General features: G+C 36.3%; 1 long non-coding RNA gene across 1 annotated transcript in view; it reads right to left on the minus strand.

The window, feature by feature from the left end:
- Positions 1 to 14,619, minus strand: part of LOC123383103 — a 164,698-nt gene extending 150,079 nt beyond the window's left edge. Inside the window, exons 1-2 of the long non-coding RNA XR_006592469.1 lie at positions 13,385 to 14,619; positions 11,671 to 11,844 (exon numbers count right to left, since the gene is read on the minus strand). This is a non-coding gene — a long non-coding RNA (uncharacterized LOC123383103). The remainder of the gene's footprint in view (positions 1 to 11,670; positions 11,845 to 13,384) is intronic.
- Between the last annotated feature and the right edge of the window lie 9,588 nt (positions 14,620 to 24,207).

Below are 24,207 nucleotides of genomic sequence, written 5' to 3' on the forward strand. Positions count from 1 at the left end.
ATGCTTAATTCAAATTTTTTTATAAATAAACTATAGTATGTATCTATATGGTTTTCTTGTGTCAGATTTTCTCCACAGCATCAATTTTTATATTGTCTTTGAGCAGTGATATATCAGAGGATTTTGATTAAAAACATTATTGCATACAGCTAAGATACATATTTTCTTGTGAATAATATTTTTACAATTTTATGTACCATAATAATATATTTTATTAATTTACTTTCTACTGAATCTTTATAGTTTTATCAGAATATTAACTTTAAAACTTTTAATTTTTGGATATGATAACATCTGGAAGATAGTTTAGGTTATTAAAATTACTCAATAATCATCCATCTTAAGTCAGTATGGATGCAAAACTATTCAGATAGTCATTCATTCATTCATTTAATATATATTTATTGACTCACATATGGGCCAGAGACTGACAGGTACTACTTATGTTGAAATTAAGATGATGAAAGATCAGTAGATGCTTACATACTGATAATTTACATCCTGAGGATTTAGAAATGTCAGAGGAAATAAGTGTGGTAGACTCTAATCCTCAATATTTGCAGAGAGAAACTTAGTTAACTGTGTCATTTTCAGGCAATCGTCTGACTCCAGAGAATGTATTCACCCAATCAAACCCACAGCAAGCAAATTATGATGTATAAGACAATTACTGGGAATATCTGATCAGATAATCCTAGCCAGTTTATTCTTTATTAGTAAAGAGTATTTAAGTAATCAAATTAAAGTGAGATTGTTTTGGGGGCGCCTGGGTGGCGCAGTCGGTTAAGCGTCCGATTTCAGCCAGGTCACGATCTCGCGGTCCGTGAGTTCGAGCCCCGCGTCAGGCTCTGGGCTGATGGCTCAGAGCCTAGAGCCTGTTTCCGATTCTGTGTCTCCCTCTCTCTCTGCCCCTCCCCTGTTCATGCTCTGTCTCTCTGTCCCAAAAATAAATAAACGTTGAAAAAAAAATTAAAAAAAAAAAAGTGAGATTGTTTTTGATACCATGGTAACACAAGAGGAATCGGATGAGTCTAAGTGTTACTATCACAAAAATCGGACAGCCTGAAAGATTCCCTCACCAGATGAAGAACAAGTTGTGTTGTATTGAAGAGACTGACTTTTGGAGTCAGATACAACTTGGCTCAAACCTCAGCTCTATTACTAGGTAATCTCCGGATTATCGCTTTTTCCGTCTGTATTTTCTCATTTGTGAAACTGGTATTGCTCATAAAAGAAATATTGATCTGACAGGCAGAATAACAATTTAAATCATGACTGAAGTTTCTCAAAGGGGTACCAAAAGAAAAATACACAAAATATTTTACATAATATACAAAACTTCTCTCATAATATACAAAAACTTAATATCTATTTTTTCTCTATCTCTCAATATTTTAGAAGGCAGTGCTCCCCGTAGAATATGTAGGGCCCTGGGGAAAAATTTTTGTGGGGCCCTTCCAATATAACCAATTTAATTAAAATATGTAATACAAAACTCATGTGTCTATATGATATATAACTATGTATCAATATTTAAATCAGTGGGTAGAAAAAAGGGATTGCATATTTGTTCACTGTTAAATCAGTACCTGCAAGTATAGGGGAAGAAAAATCTTTCCTCTACCCTTCTAGGTTCTGTTGGTTGGTCTGTTATTAAATTGACATAAGACAGAGTAACAGGAGAAAAGCAAACTGAATTTCTACATACAGGAGCCCCACAAAGACATGAGAGTCTTAAAGTTAGTCAGACAATTAAGGCTCATATGCCATCCTGAGCTAAGGAGAAGGGGGTAGTGGTCTGGGGCTTTAAAAGAAAGACGGGGGCACCTGAGTGGCTCAGTCGGCTAAGTGTCAGACTTCAGCTCAGGTCATGATCTTGCAGTTTGTGAGTTGGGAGCCCTGCGTGGGTCCCTGTGCTGACAGCGTGGAGCCTGTAGCCTGTTTAGTGTTCTATGTCTCCTTCTCTGCCCCTCCCCTGCTCACACTCTCTATCTCTCTCTCAAAACTAAACATTATAAGAAAGAAAGAAGAAAGAAAGAAAGAAAGAAAGAAAGAAAGAAAGAAAGAAAGAAAGAAAGAAAGAAAGAAAGAAAGAAAGAAAGACAGGAAGAAAGAAAGAAAAGAAAGAAAGAAAGAAAAGAAAGAAAGAAAGAAAGAAAGAAAGAAAGAAAGAAAGAAAGAAAGAAAGAAAAAGAAAAGAAAGAAAGAAAAAGAAAGAAAAGAAAGAAAAGAAAGAAAAGAAAGAAAGAAAGAAAGAAAGGGAAGACAATTCATAGGAAGATGGGAAGAGTAAATGAATGTTTGGTAAACAAGTGTTTGCCATGCCAGGCAGAAACAATGGGACACAGAAGGGACTTTGAATAAACAGGCCCTGCCAACCTCCCACAGCATCCCACAACCTAGCCCATACTGTTTGTAGTTATCTCTGCTGATAGCTCTCTTCCTGGACCAGGCCCTCTATCTAAATTCTGAGTGGTAGTTAAAAGGAAGGTACAAAAGCTCTTCATTAGTCTTTTGGGCCTTCATTGTCTTGAGCTCAAAATAACCTGCATGCCAAAGTGGCACATTATAAGGAATCTCCTGTTGAGGGTCCTTCATAAGTCTCTTTCCTGGTGTTTAGCCCCTGTTTATGCCTAGAAACCATTTCTTCCTGTCCTTTATTGTCAAAGGTATCATTACTAGCTAATTTCGTATCTCCTATCATGAGAAAAAGGTAGTAACATTATTATTACTCATAATGCCATGGCTTTTTGGAGCCTGTTTATGCTGAAACATGTGAGGCCTTCTTCTCTATAGAGTTCCCTAATACCAGCCACTTAATGTTGCCTAGATCTTTGCATGATTTTGGATCACCCAAGGTGATGTCGGATATAGTTGTTACTAATGACTCTCTCATAGGTTATTCCTGTGCTTCAGGTCCCTCACATGCAAATCTTAACTAGAGAATGCAGAAAGAAACATGAAAAATAATTTATTTTCTAATGATGTTAAACTTACTATTATAATTTCATTGCAATTTTATAGACTAAACAAAGCACATCTTTCAGCCATGTTTTCTTATGAAATCTTTGGACAGTAGTAACTGCATACCTAGAATTTGATTCTTTTAATGTTTACCAGGATTTCCCTAGGGATTTGTATAATAGCCATGACCATGATCATCTTCCATAGCATTCAACAGTTAAATATTGAAAAAGAGGACTTTTTCACCTTTCTTAGAACCATAATGTAAAATATGCATGTCATTAGCAGCATGTTTATTGCAATATGTCATAGTAAGACAACTGCAATGATATAAAGTATGTAGAAGGTAAGCTGAAATCCAAATTATATAGCAGAGCATTTCTTTTGAGTATCATGAGTGATAAATCTATGAGCACTTAAGTATAATGGAGGCAAATGTCAGGCAAGTGTCAGGTGAATGTGCAACATTTTCTAAAGGGATCCTGAGCTATGGGAATTTGGAACTGTCTAATCCAAAATAATACAAATAATATAATATATATAATATAATAAATATAATATAATATAATAAATGTAGTATAATATAATATGACATAACAATATAATCCTCTTCAGTTAGAAATTAAAAACACGGGATAGAATGATTTTCTAAAAAGCATAAAATTACTGCACTGCTCAGTGAATCCTTTGTTTCTCAGTCCCGATTTATTTACCAGTGTTGCTCTCTTTGAGCCCATAGAAACTTTGAGTTTTGGTATCTCGAGTAGATACCACAGATCATGGATTTACCAGATAAATCCTAGATTGCTAGGTCTGACCAAATCACCTGGAGAAAGGAAGAAGCCTGGTATTTAGTGAATGAGTACAACATGCCTTGATCAATAGATATGTTTTTATTTTCTCTCTTAAAAAACATAATGGGATATTGTTATTTTCATTGCATTCAATTCCTTACGATGAAGGTAACACATCAGCTTTTCATCATATGAAGCAAAGTTCAGTATTTACACTGTGGCCATGTGATCGGGTTCTCACCAACGGGACATGAGCACAAAATATGTGTGAGATTTCTGCCTTACTTGCTTAAAAGCAAATAGCTTGTCCTGGAAGTCTTCTTGTCTTTCCTTTCCTCTGAGCTGGGACACAGAAGAGTCAGTGATGCACTGTAGACCCAGAGGACTAGAGCAATGATGATGAATGGGCAAACCAAACAGAAAGAGAACCTGGGTCTCACAATGATCTTGTGAAGTAGACATTCCTACCAACCTGGATATGCCTGACACTTCAAGCGAAAGGGAAATGAACGCTCATCTTACTTAAGCCACTGTATTTTTTCCCCAATCTTTTTGTTACAGCCACTCACCCTCTACCTTTCTAAGTAATGTAAGTGATTATGTTCCTGGATGACCTAGCCATCTAGCATCGGCTTTGAACTTGTGGAGTTCTAGTGGGATGTGTTACATACTTTGTGCTTAGTGTTCATTCTCCACTGACTAAATTACCTGCAATTTCAATGCTATGTCCATAACATGCTGCGGAATCTATTTTTGTTGATTTATATTTCGAATATGTGAAATGTAAGCAAGCCTTGTTGTTCAAATGATCAACATCGTTTCCCACAAATCTCACACAAAAAATTGAGTATTTCTCTGTGATTCTAAAAATGTTAAGGCTTGAATCCCATTGCTTTTGGTTTTTAACACTCATCTTGAATTCATTCAAGAACTCTTCTTAACAAATAGATATATATATGTATTAAATATATATAATATATAAATAAATATATATTAAATATACATACATATATATTAATATATATATTTCTCCTTCTTTTGCATATCTATTGGAAGTCAAGAGAGATATTTTGGAAGGCTCCAGCCTTAAATTTTCAAATAAGCAACTTTACACATACTACATGTACGCAAGGAAGAATTATATACATGCAATGAAACAATATATATGTAAAATTTTTCATGATGGACATCTCATGTATATGGTCCACATAAACACCCCCCAAAACCTACCTAGAAGCTACTTTGTGCTCTGACCTGGAGCTGAAAATTTTCAACACATACATGAAATTTTCACCCTTCTCTAATGACTAGTGGCTTCCGATTCCTACTTGGGGAATTGCCCTTTACTTACAATGTTATTTGTTGACTCCCCTGCTAAATGTGTTACATGGCAGAGGAGCTAGTAACACAATAACAAAATAAGAAGTATGAAGGAATGAGACCAAAGAGAGATAATTTTGCTGTTGACAGGGAAAGTGGGCAGAGTATGCACCACCAGGTGAGGAAAAGCAGGTCTGAGTGGTAAGATTCAATGAGAGGCTTTGGCTACATAAATAGGCAGGCATAAAAAGCCAACTGATATACAGAAGCATTAACAGGGGAAATAAAAGAGGTAAAGGGATGCTCAAGTCAATTTTGCCTGCTTCCCAGGGTTTCTACATCACAAGATACCAAGACCTTTGCTCTAGACAAGTATCTTACAAGATATACAGCTGACCTCAGCTTCCTGTATTTATTCTCCTGGAATAATCACTTCTTAAAAGGGAAGGGTGATCTTAAGGGAGAGATTATCGCTAAAAAGATTTTGTCCAGAAAATCCAGGAAGAATCACTTTTTATAAGGTTAGGAGTTAATCTCTGCCACACACCATGTCTCATGGGTGGGACAGTTCTAAAGCTGTAAGCATTCTCAATTGCTTTGATTTATCTCAACTCCTTGGAAGTTATAAGAAACTGTTCTGTCTGAGACCATCTCAGATTTGTTATTACAGATGAGATCTTATTTTCCAGTTTTCTTGAATTAATCTATAGTTGAGATGTGACAAGAATAAATAAAGATGTGCTGGGAGAGGGTTACACAGGTATGAACTTAAGAGAAATGTTTTGAAAGGCTACAGCCTTAAATCTTCAAATAAGCAGATGTACACAACCACATTTGCAAGAGAGACTTCTGTTTGTTAAACGTCAGTAATAAGAGGAAGGAAGAGAGCAAGGAGGAGAGGGAAAGAGAAGTTCACATTTTTGAATACTTGCTTATTATATACTCTTCATGTTGCATTAAACATATTAGCAATGTTTATCTTTTCCCTGTTAAGGACTTTTTCTTGCCTTTGATGACCTTGACAGTTTTGGAGAGTACTGCTCAGATATATTATAGAATACAACCCTTTTCTCAAGGTTAGATTGCAGTTTAGAAATATAGAGAGGAATACCATAGGCAAAATATTATTCTCATCACATGAAAATAAGGATACATGCTATTGAAATACCTTATCACTGTTGATGTTAACCTTGACCACTGGGCTGAGGTAGTGTTTGTAAGCTTTCTTTACTACAAAGCTACTCTTTTGCTCCTCTCTGTGTTATACTTTTGACAAGAAAATACTACTAGCAGCCTGCACTTAAGGAGTGAGGACTTTTCTATCTTTGGCTACTGGGGGACTTTTTCAGTTGATTTCTGTGTTCCTTTGACTTAATATTATCCATGTGTTGTGGGATTTTGTTTTGTTACCTGTTTTTGTTTTTGTTTTTGTTTTTTTGTGTGCGTGTGTACGTGTGTGTGAGTGTGTGTGTTTTAGCACTTCCTTTTTGGGACTATAAGATGTTCCAGGATCACTTGTGTGCTCCCTGCCATAGCCCTAAAATCAGTTATTTCTTCAAGGAGTCCTGGTTCCTTTGACTAGAGAATGGTATTAGCAACCAATATCTAGGTGCTGTGTGGACTAGTCACTTTTGAAAATCTTCACTCCCTTCATTTGCCTTCTAATACCATCCATTCTTTCAGTTTTTTTCTCTGCTTGCCCCTCAAACGTTGGCATTTTTTAAATCCACAATCCCTACAGTTCTCATTCTACAAGCTATGAGAAGGATTTCATCAATTTTTGTGTCTTGCACTACCACGTGTATGCTGCCGGCTCCCAAATTATACCCAGACCTTTGCCCTGATTCCAAATGCCTGATGAATATGAATGACTAAATTCCAAAGGTGCCTCGAATTAAGCATTCCAACACTGAGTTCACCTTTCCCTCACTGAATCGGTTACCCTTCTCCGAAACTCCATTAATACCACTCTTGGTCACCAGTCAATCCCTAGTCTCTGGAGTCATTCTCGTCCCTTCCATGGCTCTCATTGTGCTTCCTACTCGATAATCAAGAGCTGTTCATTTTACCTCATAAAAGATTATCCGATCAACTTTCTCTTTTGTGCTGCTTTGCCTTCCCTCCTTCTGGTCTAGTTCCAGTCTTCACCAGTTCTCACATGCACTACTGAAAGTCTCACTGTCTCTAATTTTGCCTCCTCAAAACCATCCTCTAACGTGAGGCCACAAAGACTTGTTACAATGTTCTTCAGACTTTTATTATTCTTCTACATATATACCCTATACCATCAGACAGGGAAAAAAAGAAAAGAAAGAAAAGAAAAAAGAAAAAAGAAAAGAAAAGAAAAGAAAAGAAAAGAAAAGAAAAGAAAAGAAAAGAAAAGAAAAGAAAAGAAAAGAAAAGAAAACAAGGGCCTATGTTTTGTTTTTGTTTTGTTTTCATTATCATTGTTTGAGCATTTGGCACAAGGCTGACATGTGATAAAAGCATATATAAATAAAACATCATGATTACACCAATCTTCTAATTTTTTATTAGCACCGTGGTAGGTGCTAGAGCAAAGATGACCTCAGAAGAGGTCTCTCAAGGTTTACTTAAACTACTGAAAAATGAATTCCAAAAGTAAATATCAATGTGAAAGTATCATGGTTATCCTGATAGAAGAGTGATCACAAAATCAATATAATAGCACTTTAAGGAAAACCCAATGATCAAAACGCAATGTTGTTTCTTTAGGCAGTTGTCCTTAACTGCTGGGTAGCAAAGATTTGGTGTGATACATTCATTTTTTGAGGCTACAATTTGTTACTACTAATAAAATCCTGAAAAATGCAAATGATTTACATGTTTGATAAGTTACATTTTCTAACATATTCATAAAACAGTGTTTTACTTGTTTCTATGGCAATAGACTTTCTTGAGAGGAGGAGTAAGGCTGTGCTTAATCTTAGTAAGCTGGTAACTCTGGGGAGCATCATGTGCATTTGAACAGCCCTCTCTGATAGAATATCAAAGAAGTAAGAACTGCTACTCTATGTACCAGCAAAACAGAGCTGCTGGTGAGGTCTTTAGGAGTCTGAACCACTTTCACCAACAACATCAGGCTAACTCAACATGATGGATCCCTTCCTTACCTTTGTTCTAAAGGATCACTCGGCCAAAATATTTATTAGACAAGCATTTATTCCAATTTTGTGCAATGCATGAGACTGACAGAATCCCATGCTGGTAGACAACATGCATATCATCCTGTTAGGGTGGTCATCCACATGTGTGACCTTGGTGTGCTTTCCATTAGTGAGTATGACTGATGCCTTAGCAAGTTGAAATAACTAAAGTGTGTGTGTGTGTGTGTGTGTGTGTGTGTGTGTGTGTGTGTGTGTGTGTGTGTGAGAGCACGTGTGCGCAGTGCCAGAGGTTTAAAGAATACCCAAATAATGCCAAGGATTAATTCCAATAAAGCAGAACACTACGTTTCAGACTCCATCTCTCAGCTTACTGTCAACTATGATACTATGTTTATTTTTTACTCTAGCCAATAATATTATGTGTGACATAATGCAGGGTATTTAGTACTCATCTGTTCTCAATGGCTTCAGGATCTAGCTAGAAAGGTAACACAGACTTTTTTCTCTCTCTCACACACACACATTAAGGAGGTAAATCAAACAGAATTACATAGTAGATACCCAAAATGAATGGTGCATATAAAATATATTTTTGTACTATTTTTGTATAATATGAAAATGTCTGAATGGAGAGTAGGTTTGTAGTTTAACGTACAGGCTACGTGGCATTCATGGAATTCATTTTGGGGTACCCAGGTGGTAACTCGTAAGGATCACAATGGTGCTCAGAGTAGTGGAAATAGAAGTACGGGAGCCCCGGCTACGTGGCATTCATGGAATTCATTTTGGGGTACCCAGGTGGTAACTCGTAAGGATCACAATGGTGCTCAGAGTAGTGGAAATAGAAGTACGGGAGCCACGGCTGGGTGCTCACTGCAGCAGACCTGCCATACTGATTAGATAGCTTGGGCAGAGAAAAACACTGTTTCCAAACATGAAGCCCAAGTTAAAACTCAAAAGGGCAGGAGCTTTAATTTGTAGGTGCTATTTTATAATTGAGATGCATCTTACATGGGGAACTCTATGAAGCATACTCCAAAGTAAAGAGCAAGGGATTTATTTCAAACTGTGGTTTACTGAATTTCAAAAAATATTGTGAAAGTCAACCAAACTGTAAGTGTAATAGATTCAGCAAAAGAAGAAATCATTGTTTGCTAGTACGATTGAAGGGAAGCATTAGAATGTGATTTTAATTGAATTTGGGTCTGTAAATATGTCTATAGTTTGGAATAAAAAGACAAGGAGTAAACCTTAAGACAAGGAAAGAGATACAAAAGAAATAAACTGTTTTGACTGCAGACTCCCAAGCCAGACAATTTTGTTCAGTTATTACACCGACCATTTGTGATGTTTTGGCCCACACTTCAGTTCATTTCACCTCCCAAATTCCCAAATGTCAATCAAGCAATTCCCTGAAGTTTACTTCTCAGTGAATTCTGCCACTAAAAAGGGGCATACACTCTCCACTCCCAGTATAACTTCTAAATATAAAAATTCACTAAACTTGCATCATTGAAAGATCATACTATCTATCACTTCTCCAAACTGCACTGGATCGACCCATCCCTACAACAGTTATTTTTTTTTTAATGAAACGAAACAAAATCTAAAAATATTGTAATAGTTGCTTTCCCCCCCCACCCCCCCCCCCACCTCAGGCAGGAATTTTCTTTCTTTCCTTCCTTTCTCCCTCCCTCCTTTCTTCCTTCTTTCCTTCCCCACACCTCCCTTCCTTCCTATACTTTGACTCTCTTCTAACCACACATAAACTGACTCCTTTTTGCTATGTTCTCTTTCTAGGCAACTACTCAATCAGCTTCATTTTTTCAGTTCACGTAAGTTAGGAAGAATCCCTTTGCATATATTCAACATTCTTCTCTGCCAAGATGTGCCTCTGAAGTGTGTAGGATTTCCTCACCCTAAAGTTATACATGTATGCATAAAATTTGTTTGGGCTGCTGTCTATTACAAATACCTAAAAGCCAAAAACTAGGTACAGCTTTAAAATAGCTCATTTAGAGAACCACAAAAAATGATTTTTGCATTAGTAATTGTCATTATGGACCCAGTTTGATCATAAGGTATCTTTAAAATAGTGCCAGCGTAATTTATGCCCTTGATTTTACCAAAATTTTGATATCTGACTAATTTTCAGCATCGTCATGCAAATACTGTAGAAAATACCATAAATTATAAATGCTAGTCTACTAAAAGAAAGAAATTGTGTTTAAAATTACTACATAGACATTTTAATGGATAAAAATTGAATTACAAAACCTGTGTTATTTTTCAAAGATTGGCTGGAAAATTTGACTCTTTTCACAATAAAGATTTTTTTATTAGACAGTTTTATTTTGTTTCCATAACACAGGAAAGTTTATAATTATCCTTTTATATCCATATATTTTACCTTAAATATTTTGATAATTAGTTTCCGATAAAAGGGGGTAGAAATAATTTTCTTTCTTGATAAATAAACATCATATTTGAGAAGAGTACATTTACCTGTTTTAGGAAATTACGTGACCTGTTACAATTATAATGTTAGTCAGCATCAGTAAGTTTATGCTCTAATCATTATTCCTTTTTAATATGCTAATGTGATTATTGTTTGCGAATATTTTGGTAAATTCAATATTTCCTTAGCATATGCATTCTTGCTTTTTAAAAAATTCCCTTTATAAATAAGTTATTTGTGAAATCTCCTGATTTTAAGTTGGTTTTATATTGCTACTTGCAGGTTGCATTTAGGTATTGGTGTCATTATAAACTCAAAGAATATGCTGCCTTTTTGAAGAGATGCGGAGATAGGCAGCAGAAAAGAAAAGAATACATGAATAGCAATGAAGTTCATTAGAACTTACACTATCCTTTTCTAGGAATTCAGCAGGAACAAAGAAATGAACATATAAAACAAAACACATAAAAGCCTTATTTATATCTCATCATTATTTTCAATTTACAGGAAAAAAATCCTATTTTCTCTAATACTTATAATAGAAATATTCAGTCTTTTCTGTCAGTAACCTAGTTCATCAGAGTTTCCATTTATAATTAACTTCTGATTATCCTTCGTGACAGAAAATCAATATAAAACACAGAGAAAATAAATTGATAAAGTTCAAATATCCATTTTTAATTACCTTTCTTATTTCTTGTTTGACTCCAAAAATGCTTCCAGCAGCAATTCTGCTGAATTCTTTAAAAATTCTGCCCGTAAATTTTCTGCAATTTTCAGACTATTCCTTTATCGAATACACAAGTATTAGTACCACTATTGCAGTTCCCGCAAAGTCTAGAAGATACAGAATTCTTGTTCTCTTATTTCTCTTAATTTCAGATATCAGATTCGTACACTTACAAACAGTACTAGTTGCTTTAATGCTCTGTATTCTTCCTCTTTTTCTAATAAAACTCTGGTTTCCTTAAAGTGCTAGTTAAACATAGTCAAGTTTCTGGCTTACCTTACTTTTTTGTCTTTTTACTTTCTCCCCTTTCTCCCGACCAGAACACAGCTGTGATGCCCGGGGTTGGAGAAGCCTTCTTGGTCCCAGGATAAAGAAAGTCGAGGTCTAAGTACAGCAGGATGGACCCGTAGATGTTGGGTCTTGAAGACTTCTTGAAACAATGTGCCAGCCCTGGAAATTTTGGGATGTTGAAGCCGGGCAGTGTGAGACAGAACTGTCAGCCATCAAGCCTGTAAATCATTCTTTGCTGCTATTAACTGAATCCAAGTTCAAAAATAACTTCATTTTTGACACAGAGTCTGAAAGTTTGGTTAAAATATTTACGTTTTCTTAGGTAGCATCTCTTTTATTAAGAGATTTATAAAATCTCATTTATTAAAGTCCCTCACATTTATTAAAGACCCTTAAATATTAATTTTGGTAGCTGAACACATAGAAAAAACATGCTAAAAAATCTGTAAAGTTTGCTTTCATGTTAAAAACTGCAAAGTATGAAGTCAAGAGACGTATCATGCCATCAGATCATGGGGGCAAGGTAAATTAATTTTCTGGTTAGAAAGTCTTACTTTGGGTACATTTAATAACACTCTTCTTTTTCTAATTGGATAATGTCGATCGGTGGAAATAAAATTTAATTTTTCTGAGATGTGTTTGAAGTTATTTTCACTGCCTGCCCCCACCCCTTACAGGCCTTGTTATTCTTGCCAGCTTTGGTACTGTTTCAATTATCTCATGGTTCAGGGAGTTGTTGGGTTTTAAATGGATACTCCCGCTATGGGAAATGGCTGCTGTTTTTCACCATATTTTCTCTTATCATCCACAGATAATTAGTTCTGCCTGACAAAGCACATCACAAGGGACAACTCCATAGCCTTCATAAGCATCTCAGCAGTATCTTCCTTATGGCTAATTCTTCCTCAACCTGTTTAAAACTGCTTCATTATAATTATTATTCCTCATCACTTGTCCACACTGTAAATGTAGGCAGTATTAACAATGTATGTAGCAGATACCTGTATGTCATCTCTTTAATGCTCCTAGATATTTGCATAGCAGGAAAGTGGGGCATAAAAACAACAAGCTTATTCTTCTGACCCTTAGCATCCATACTCGCATCCCACCACTGGATTATTAATGCATCTTAAATTCCCAAATATGTTATGTCCTCCCACTCTTTACATAAGCTGAGTTAACATGTAATCTCTCTTTTTTACAGTAATAAAATATCTAAAAATCATATATGAAAGTCTGTGACTACCAGTAAAATAGATTTTTAAATTCTAAGATACTATAAAACAGAAGATGCAACATCATTTTAGAAAAGCTTCTCAAGAATGGGGAGAAGCACCTGGGTGGCTCAGTCGGTTAAGCATCCAACTCTTGGTTTTGGCCCACGTCATGATCTCAGGGTTGCTGGGTTCGAGCCCTGCATTCCCTGTGTCCCTCTCTTTTTGCCCCTCCCCTGTTTGATTTCTCTTTCTCTCACACACACAAAAAATAAATAAATAAGCATTAAAAAACATTTTAAAAGAATGGCGGGAAAAACCCTCTGTATTAAGGGTATACATCTGGTGTGAAGTATAAGCCAATTAAAATATATTAACATGTGAAAATATCCTTCTTATAATCAAAGAAATGTGGTAAGAACATCTTTATATGAAGTTGACAATATTTGAACAAAGAAAATTTTGAAAAAAAATTATTGACTTACCCATGCTCCTTAAAGTTTCTAGCAGCTTTTTTTCCATATACCCCTTCTCTTCCTCTTGTCTTTAACTCTAGACCACTGGAACTTCAGTCCCTGTGATCCCTTGAGGTATATCCTTTGGAGAACTCATCCGATCAAAGAGCTTCAAAAATCTGTGCCAATCTATGCCAATTACTCTTAAAACTCTGAAGAGACTACTGAGAAATTTACTTTTTATCTGCTGAGTAATTCCATTTGTATATCTTTCTGTCACTTCTAGCACAATACGCCCTCAAACTAATGTATAACTTTTCCCAACACCAGCTTATTCCCCTATTTTTTTTTTAAAACGATACCTCCGTTTTCTAGGAAATAGGTGCATCGCATTATCTTGCTCTTTTATTCTCAATCTTCCACAATCAGGCTGCAAAGTCAGTTTAAGAGTCACCTTAACACCTTTCTGATGCCATTGTCACCACACTTCTTAGTTCACAAACTTAGGAGTTTCTCTAGGTGAAACACGAAACTGCTCCCATACACAGAAGCCAAGTAGGGATGGACGAAAGGGTCAAGCCAGATTGGTAGGCGGTGGGTTTAATAAGCAAGGGAACTGACATAGGAGGCTTGTCTCCCGCAGCTGCAAACTGAGTAGATCTCTGCACCTGCTTGCTAGAATCTTAAGTTTCTATAGAAGCCTTAACAGCATTCAGCCATGAGTACAGTCCAGGTGGTCTCAATAACACATTACCTTCTCAAGGCTTCATTCTTAAAATAGCCCCTAGTGTGGGACTGGAGTGTGGAATGTACATTTCAAACTACAGGGGAGGGGTAAGGACACTCCCATCTAACTCAAGGTTCAACCAGCAGTCATGACCTCGCCATGACCTCTCTAAACAACACTAGTGAGGTTTTCCTTCTCAAGCATCGGTACCAGCAAGCAGCTATGGTGTTCTGATTACACACTTCACGCTGATGAGATATTTTTAGAATCTTTCTACAGCTTTTCTTTTATATCAACTGATTCAATACAAAATTCATCAACCTTTGCCTCTCTTGCCACTCTTGCCTTCTTGGAAGTCTCCTGGTTTCCATTCCTTCTGACAGCTCCCTTGTAGTCTTCTTAAATGTTGATGCTCCTTGAGAGCTTGTTAAGAGCTTGAAGTAACACCGCCAGAATGTGAATTCTGACTCTGCAGAATAGTGTGTAACCCTGGGCAAATCGCATCATCTCTCCATATATATCACTTTCCTCATCTGTAAAATGAGGATACCAATAATATCTATGTCATATGGTCATTATAACTTTAACTGATTTTATCCATATTTATTAGCTCTAGTTTAGATCATTCTCTTGAGCTGCAGATAAGTATTTCCAATTATACAATGGAGATTTTCACTTGGATCTTTCACACAGACACCTTCCCATCTCTCTCTTTCCCCTTCTCCCTCACCTGCTCTCACCTGCCTTCTCTATACTTCCTCCTACCTTTGAAAACTCCAAATTATTCTTTTTAAAAAAAATTTTAAATGTTTATTTATTTATTTTTGAGAGAGAGAGAGAGAGAGAGAGAGAGAGAGACGGAGAGAGAGAAAGAGAACGCAAGTGGGGGAGGGGCAGAGAGAGAGAAGGAGACACAGAAACTGAAGCAGGCACCAGGCTTTCAGCTGTCAGCACAGAGCCCGACGCAAGGCTGGAACTCACCAACTGCGAGATCATGACCTGAGCCGAAGTCAGACGCTTAACCGACGGAGCCACCCAGGTGCCCCTGAAAACTCCAAATTATTCTACAATGTTTAGCTTGGCTATAACTGTAATGTAGGAGATAAGATTGTTGCTGAGAGAAAAGAGCAGTGAGGTGTAAAGGACTTCAGTTGAATGGGAGAATCAAATTCTTAAAGTGGAAAATGGGAATGAGAGAGAGATAGCAAACGAGCAGCAGCATAGGTAGGATTTGTAAAAGGCCACACAGCTGTGATTGGACATTCTTCATCTAGAGACACAGGGCATAACAACTGTTCCTCTTTATCTTCCCAGCATTGAGCATGGTGTAGACAGCATTGCATGTCTGAAATAAAACTTACTTGCATGACTGGAAGTGTTGTTGAAAACTGACCTCTGTGCTCCAGAGCCGAAATATATAACGTGAAGACAGAGCTTGGGTATAAAGAAGAAAGCTAGTTCATTATTTTGCCAGGCAGAGGAGGCTGTAGTTTAATGCCTCCAAGACTGCGAGCCCAAGACTGCGAGTTTTATAGGAAAACAAAGGATCTGGGCAGTTTTGATAGGAATCTGCTACATGTTGCCAGCTGTGTTAGTCATGTCTTCAAGGTAGCCAGTCTCAAGACTAGCCCTGGTGCTGGCCATCTGAACCTCCCTATTAAGTATACATTGAGGTCAGCGAGATGTCAATATTGATACTAAGTTCGTGGAACAAAGGATTCTACAGAAAAACAAGTGAAGGGGAAGGGGAGCTTCAAGGATGAGGAAGGGAAAAATTTGTTCAGTTTAAAGCCAAGCCTTGCTGAAGCACTAGGGTGTACATCTTAATTTCTATCCGTCTTTACATTTCTGTGGTGGTTTCAAAAGAAACACATAGATGAGCAAAAAATAAATGAATACATAATGATGGTACACTTGTCTCAGAAATTTTTTTGCTCCCCAGCATTTTAGTGGGGCACAAATTAGCAACATCTATAAAAGTGATCTAGTCTTGGGTAATTATTACCAGAAATAAACGTTTCATAATGTTGTTGAATTGCTATTTGGGACAGTCATCTTGCATTGTTAAAAGGATGATGATAATAATCTCATTCAGTAGGCGTGTGGATTTGGACACTTCCGGGAATGCCTTTTAAGCTCAACATCCTGGAAGATCCTTTACAATGCAGCTCTATTAAAAATTATAGATTTTTTTTTGTTTGGGCTGTTTATTGACATAATTGTCCTTAAAAAGTTCAGGCCTTGTTGCTCTTCTTTGGTTTCTCTTCTTGGCAGGATTCTGGGTAAATAGCTAAATCACCCTGTGCTTTCTTCAAAGCAAAAAAGTTGTACCCATCGACTGGTACGTACCTTTCATCACACTTTGGAGAAGTGGACTTGCTCTCCACCTGTGTGAAAGATACATATCAGACCGGGAATTTTCACAGAGAATATCATTTCCACTGTCTGAACACCTAGTATCTAAAGCATATGGATCTCTATTCAGCAACACCCTCTATCAGCACCCCAGTAACTTGTCAAAGAATTCAACCGTAATCTGACTATAACCCAGTACTTGGGAAAGGCTTGCTTGAAAAGCTGATATTTATGAATGTGTAGGAGACACATTAACTCCAGGTTCTCAAAAACCTAACCCTTTGTGGTTAGGGCATAGAAATAAATGAATTCCTACAGATATGCTTTCACTTTAATGTTAGAGAATTAATATAAAGTATTTATGTGAAAATTATTGTTTTTATTACAAAAGCATCATTCTACACATAGAAAGAAATAAACTCCTTTGAGATTTCAGCATTAAAATAAAGTTAACCCTTCCTGATGAACCTGTGTATTTCCTTGATCAGTCAATGAGAACAAAGGTTCAGAGGGAAATTTATCCTTTGCTAAGGAAATTTACTCATTTATGTGCTTGGTGCATTGATTTCTCTCCAACTTTTAAGGAAATTTTATGTTATGAAAAAAATCTATCTTAAAATCATGCTTTTTTAAAACAATTCAAATGAATGAAATAAGATCAGTAAACAAAGATTTAGTTTCTGTTTTAGTCTGAATTTAAAATATCGAGAATCTTTACATTTGATATACGTTGATTCCATTTTAGTTAAACTTGAGACTGGAATAAAGAAATCCAATTCTGATGGGTTTTTTTTTTTTAGTGTTTATTTTTGAGGGAGACAGAGACAGAGCACAAGTGGGGGAGGGGCAGAGAGAGAGAGAGAGAGACAGACAGAGAGAGAGAGAGGGAGACACAGAATCTGAGGCAGGCTCCAGGCTCTGAGCTGTCAGTACAGAGACTGATGTGAAACTTGAAAGTCACCACCTATGAGATCATAACCTAAGCCAAAGTTGGATGCTTAACCAATTGAGCCACCCAAGTGCTACCTGAAATTTTTGGATGTCTTTTATGATCCATATTGTCAGTGTCTCCTGGAGAAGTGAGCTAAAGCATAGATTTCTTTGAGAACATTTTCAGTCACATTAACAAAGTTTCAGCTATAAGATTATTTCATCAATCGTTACTTGTTATGCATCCCTAACATTGCTTGAACAGGTTAAAAAGTAATTCTACATGTTGATGGATTATTTGCAAATATCCACATACCCATATATTTTAGAATACCAAAGTAACAGAATAATTTTTTTTCCATTACAGCAAATGAATATTTTTATAATCATTATTTAAATTGTACGCAACTTGGGGTGCCTACATGGCTCCATCAGTTGAGCATCTGACTCTTTATTACGGCTCAGGTCATGATCTCACAGTTGGTGGGATTGAAACCTGCATCAACCTCTGTGCTGACAGTGCTGAGACTGTTTGGCATTCCCTCTCTTTCTCTCTTGGTCTCTGCCCCTCCCCCCCGCCCCTCTCTCTCTCTCTCACAAAATAAACTTTAAAAAAATAACTTGTATACAGCTTATCAGCTTATAGGATGTGAATGAGAAAATTGTGTAAGTTTTAATAGTTGATTTGCCTACCTAACCTGTTTACCTATGTGAGTGTTATACTTGTCATAACTACCAGATTTTTATTGATGACAAGAAAAATACATTATAAATAACATTCAAGTCAATGTAAAATTATGATGTATTATGTTTCAGGATTCTTACAATGATCTCTATCCTGAGCAGAAAAGATTCTAGCTTTATCAGTAACTATACTCGATTCCAGAAACATTTTATTAAGCAATAGAAACTTTGTCTGTTCCTACTGTGTTGCTGAAAGAAAATTAGGAGATGTTTTACTTTTTGACAAAATTTTATGTATAAAGTCCCTCCTTCCCCCCAAAAGTAGTATGTTCTTTTAAAAAAATTATTTATTTATTTATTTATTTATTTATTTATTTATTTATTTATTATTTTTGAGAGAAAGAGAGACAGATTGTGAGTGGGGGAGGGGTAGAGAGAGAGGGAGACACAGATTCTGAAGCAGGCTCCAGTCTCTGAGCTGTCAGCACAGAGTCCCGACGCGGTGCTCGAACTCATGGGCTGCAAAATCATGACCTGAATTGAAGTCGGCCACCCAACTGTCTGAGCTACCCAGGTGCCCCCAAAGTAGTATATTCTTCAATCAACTCTTTAAATTTTAATTTGCTAGACTTGCTTTCTCTTTATTAACTTTCATTTAGTGTATTTTAATATTTTAATAATAGCCTTTAAAATTAATTGTTCCTCAGTTAATATTTGAAGAATGTTTCTTGATTTCTTCTTATAAGCTTTAAAACATGTTCTATGTCCTGTTGAACAAATAACAAAATAATGACAGACTAATTTTTAATTGTGATAAAAACAAGTACCAAGTTTACGGATTAATTTTTTTCTGGAATTTACATACGTTTGTTATTTCCTGGGTTTTGCACAGAGTTGTTTAGGGACTACTAACAAAATATTCTTTTTCTTTTTTTTTTTTTTTGAAAAAAGTCAGCTACTAATTCTCTTTGAAAACAAGCAAAAAATGATGTATATCAAATTTTAATGAAATCTTTTTATAGTTAGGTGACAATAGAGAAAAGTCCTTCATGTGATTTTATGTAATTTGTGAAGATAAATGCTTCTGAGCCTGGCACTCATGCAAGGATATGTGAGTACTTGTAATAAATGGTGTGCTGCTTTTCTCTGATGTGAGGCCTAACTGGAATGCTTGTGTATTTATAAGTTTGTAGTTTGAAATATTCATATTTTGCCCAGTGGCCTACTAGTAGATCATTATATTTTTATTTGGAAAGCCTGTGTTTGATCCTTGCTCTTGTTTTCTTGGGAGCTTTAAATGAATAAAATAACAAATAATTTACTTCCCTGAAGCCAAACAGCCAAGAGTTCTGATCCTTTCAGAATTTAACATATTTTTTTGACCCCTCTCAACATTGAGGAGGGAGACATCCATGGGGGAAAAAAGGAATCTGGGTAATATACATATATATACATATCACATACATAATTGACTATTTTCCAAATTCATTTTTTAATCAAATGTCTATTCACACATTTGCTAGTACAAAAGATTTCCATAAATTTAGTAAAAGCAAAAGTCAAGGAATTAATGTGTTAATATGCCCTAATCCTGCCCCACACATATGCTATGAATACATTAGGAAGATAGAAGAGATCTGAGGTCTGAGACAGAAATAAACAAGAGAGGAGAGAATATCAGAGGAAATTAAAAATATAAAAGAGAAAGGTTATATAAAAACAAACAATTTTTTAAAAAATTTTAAATGTTTTTTTAAAATTTATTTTTGAAAGAGACAGAGACAGAGCATGAGCAGGGTAGGGGCAGAGAGAGACACACAGAATCCGAAGCAGGATCTAGGCTCTGAGCTGTCAGCCTAGAGCCTGATGCGAGGCTCGAACTCATGAACTGTGAGATCATGACCTGAACCAAAGTCGGACACTTAACCAACTGAGCCACCCAGGGATCCCCAAACTATTTACTTTTTTAATAAGACCAAATACAGAATCTGGAAAATACAGAATTATGCATACCACACATTGTATGTATTTTGTATAATCAGTTTTGAACAAATGCCTATTCATACATTGTTAGTGCAAGAGATGTACGTTAGCAAATATTGATTATTCACGTGTTCAACACTATAGTAGAGGCTTGTAGAGTATGTTGTATGATTTGTCAATATAAAATGATTCTATTGTACATCTGTCTCTTGAAAAATCTTAATTTCATTCCTATGAAATTTTGTTTTCAAAATGTAAGCTTTGTATTAATAGAAATAATTAACTTACTAAATTTCATGGTAACACCAAGTGCTTTTTATTGACAGGAGCCCGACACCTGACAATAACCAATGAATCTCATGCATTCATCCTCTGAATGCTATAATCTCTAAACAAGTAACAAATGAATAATCCTTACCTCAAAGAAAAAAAAATCCAGACAATTAAGTTAATATTGATACTTAAATCCCTATTGTCTCTAAACCCCAGGTTTAAAAAATTAAAGCAAGTAAACAAAAAGAAAAAAATAAACAGCAGAATCACAACTATAACTCCACAATATCACTGTATGTAAAGGAGCTACTTCATACCTATGAGTCTAAGATCTTGTGGGTTGATACTAAAATGTTGGTTTTCTGTCATTCATCTTTATTTAGTTCTCCTTAGGCAAAATTAATTTTCCAATGAAATCATATTGTCTTCTCTTACCAGTCAGAATCATTAGGATAAATATATTTCTTAATTTTTAAACACAAATGAAAATCGCTCTTTCTGATCCTCTTTCTTTTTAAAAATATGACTTCCTCGGGTACATAGTTCCGTTAACCTCAGCAAGATGGTTTTCTAGAGTTTTCAGGCAACATTTAGTTGTGCTAAAGAAACATATTGTAAAGTCTGCAATATTTTTCGAATGTACTTTTTGTCACAAGTTTTTTAGGACTCATCTGTAAGACCTAAATCTGTCCAGTGTTTGCACTTGTCTTATATTTCTCGTATATTTTTTTGGAGATTTTTCCAGGCCTCCCACCCAGTGCTCTTGGTCTTACAACTTCCTTTCCTACTTCTTCTCTCTCTTTGCTTCCTCTCTTCCTTTCTTTCTATTCATCCTCCTCCCCATCCCTCTTGCTCTCCTATAGTGTCCTCCCATCCACCATCATTTTCTCAAATTCTTAGCTGTATGATGGAACTTTGTCATTAAAATTACTTTTTTTGTTGCATGGTCTAGCTGTCTTACTGGATATGAAAGCACCTTGTTGTTCTGTTGTTGTCTTCTGTCTTTGAGTCTTTTAGAATCTCAGTTTCTGACTATGAGGATTTTATAACAGTACATATGTGAAGCATGTAAAATATAATAAGTGTTATTAAATGGCACGTATTTTTCTTTTATAGGATATTTCCAACTTGTATTTTGTTTTGCATAAATCCCTTTCCTTCTCGTTTTCTTCAGGCTTCTTGTATGCTTCTATTATATCAATACATGATAAAGTGTTTTAAAATTAACGTAATACTTTTAACCTTTAATACCTATTCAGATGCTTATTTTTGTCTCTAGGATTACCACATTTTCATCTTTAACTCTTCAAATCTAAAGAGATATTTTGGATTTGCAGCTTGCAAATTTATAAACTGACATGTTTTATACCCTCTTTAGAATGAACGATTGTCAGATCAGTAATCAATGAAAACTAACAAATGGTGCGGAACACTGAACATGTCATGTGCTGCACAGAACAGGGATAAAAAGGAACAGCTCACAATTGCAACTTTGCCTAAGTTTCTGTAGTTAACTCCTGAGAATGTAGCCAGGAAGTACATGACCACATCTTGTATACAGATTTTGTTAAAGAAAAAAAGTAACCTCTTAATCTCTTCCTTTGAAGGTTTGCTTCTTCTCCTTGTGCTTTATGGAATTAACAAAATGAATGAAAATAGTGTGTACTACTGTGATTTGTGGTGAATAATATAGTCAAATTAATCCCCACAGGTTTGTTTTATATTCACTTACTTTATTTAGAAATTTATGCATGTGTTAATATTAGTACCAGTATTTGAAAATATTTACTATCTTTCATGTTTTATTTTGAAATATTTTATTCTAGCTGTAAAACCAGATAAAATGTTGGTTGAATCACACTTGTAATATGTAATAACCATAGGATCCTCGGCAAATTACTTTAATGCCCTGACTTCATTTTCCTAATCTGTAAAATGAGTATAATATCAACATTATGGAGCAGTTACAAAAACTAAATGAGAAGCTTTGCTCAATAAATACTAATTCTCTTAATCTAACTTTGTATGCTGTTGGTTTTCATGTGGTGATGCAGCCTAGGAGATGAGAATGGCACATGGAAATAAAATAAGTGGAATATTTTGAGCACCATACTGTAATTATGTAAGCAAATGGGAAATGTGCAGGGAGGATATTGATGTCTTGCTTTTTCTTCAGCAGAGCTGCATTCAACATAAAGGGGAGTCATTTTATGGAATAATAAAAGCCTGACAATCACTGTGATTGGCTGGAGGCCATTACTGCAGTGCAATTCTAAACAGCTTGTTTTTCAAAGTTCTTCTTGCATAACTCTTCCAAACCTAGGCTTTGCCCAGGCTACTTGAAAGTTTCAGAACTCATTTTTAAAATGAAGTTTCTCACTGCTGTGATATACGTAAGGGAAAATATGCATTAAAATAGCATTTTCTTCTTAAATTTTTGGAATCAGATACTTTTTGACATGGAAGAAAACATTTGGAAAATGTAGCAAACTAAGTTTTAATGTTAGACAAAAGCAATTCATGACTCAGAGAAGAAAAAGACCACATGTGAAGAGATCTTATTTAAAAAAAAAAAAAAAAAAAAGAAGACGCCCAACATGTTTTACAGTGAAAAGCACATTTGGTCTGTATTGTTCAGCGTAAAATCCTATGATTTCCCAATAGAAATCAATGAGGTTTCTGAAGTTAGCAAATCCACCTTGATGCATTCATCTTTTCCAGCGTTTCTAATCAGCAATCCTTACTGTAATGTATGTATAATAAGTGGGTGTAGAGTTGGCAACTCACCAAAATAAATATTTAATGACATTTTAATGGTTATTTTAAATCCCTTTTATTTAAATTGTGGATTAATACTTTATTTGGTCAATGAATTCTGACCAGAATGTTTGAGAAACATATTTGCAGTTGAAGCTCTCTATAATGGATGTGTACTTAATTTTCAGAATTGTCCAGGTTAGATCATCTCTGATGGAGGCATTTCATCTTAAATGTCAACATTAGAAACACTGAGATAAAGATCAGGGGCAGCAATCTGTGAACTGCGGAACTGTGTTAATTGTTCATTCTCAAACATAGAGATGCCAATTAATTCCACACAACCCAGATTCAAAGCAGCCATAGGGAGATGGTCCTGATGTTAGTATTGCACACAAATGAAGAAAGTACATGTGCTCCAGCGCCCAGAAAGCCGATTCTTCAACAGGCAGCAATAGAAGAATCCCAGTGCAACCAGCAATTGGTGGATGGAATCTTTGTTCTGGCGATAGGTTCCCTAAGCCAGCTGCTAGGTGGAGAGAGAAATCCCTCTCTCACCCTCACCTTCAGAATCAACGGCTCAGCCACCTGGGCTCCCGCGGGCTGCGCCACCGCCTCACTTCTGGTGCACGTCTCCCCCTCTCGACCGCCAAGTGCTCACTCCCTCCCAGAGAGCACTTACACAATGGACTCACTTGTTTCCCTTGAACCTCTCCTTTGACTTCCAGCCCCAGCCCATAACTTGAGCAAGAGTCTGGCAGGAGCCTCTGCCATGGAGCACGGAGGAGCTTGGAAGCACGCGCGCACAGGCAGACGAAACAAACAATGCTTGGTCCACGAATGAATAAATTAACGACACCCATGCCCCCACCCATTGCTCTGCAACCTGCAGAAAGAAACCTGGAACGGGGTTTCCTAAACGAGAGATTTTGTTTTGTCTTTCAAACTGCAAACATTCTTCTCTGGTGATGGCAGAAGAGATGCTGTCCGTTCTGATGGCAATAAAGATTGACGGTGGCTTTGCCCGTGACAACGCCCCCAGTATCGCGCCGCGCCAGGTTCCCTGAGAACCGCGAGGGGGAAGCGCAGATCCAGGGGAAAGGAACAGCAGAGGCAAAGGCAGCTTAGGAGGGATGAGAAATGG

The sequence above is a fragment of the Felis catus genome, chromosome F2 (genome assembly GCF_018350175.1).
Source record: "Felis catus isolate Fca126 chromosome F2, F.catus_Fca126_mat1.0, whole genome shotgun sequence".
NCBI classification, from domain to species: domain Eukaryota; kingdom Metazoa; phylum Chordata; class Mammalia; order Carnivora; family Felidae; genus Felis; species Felis catus.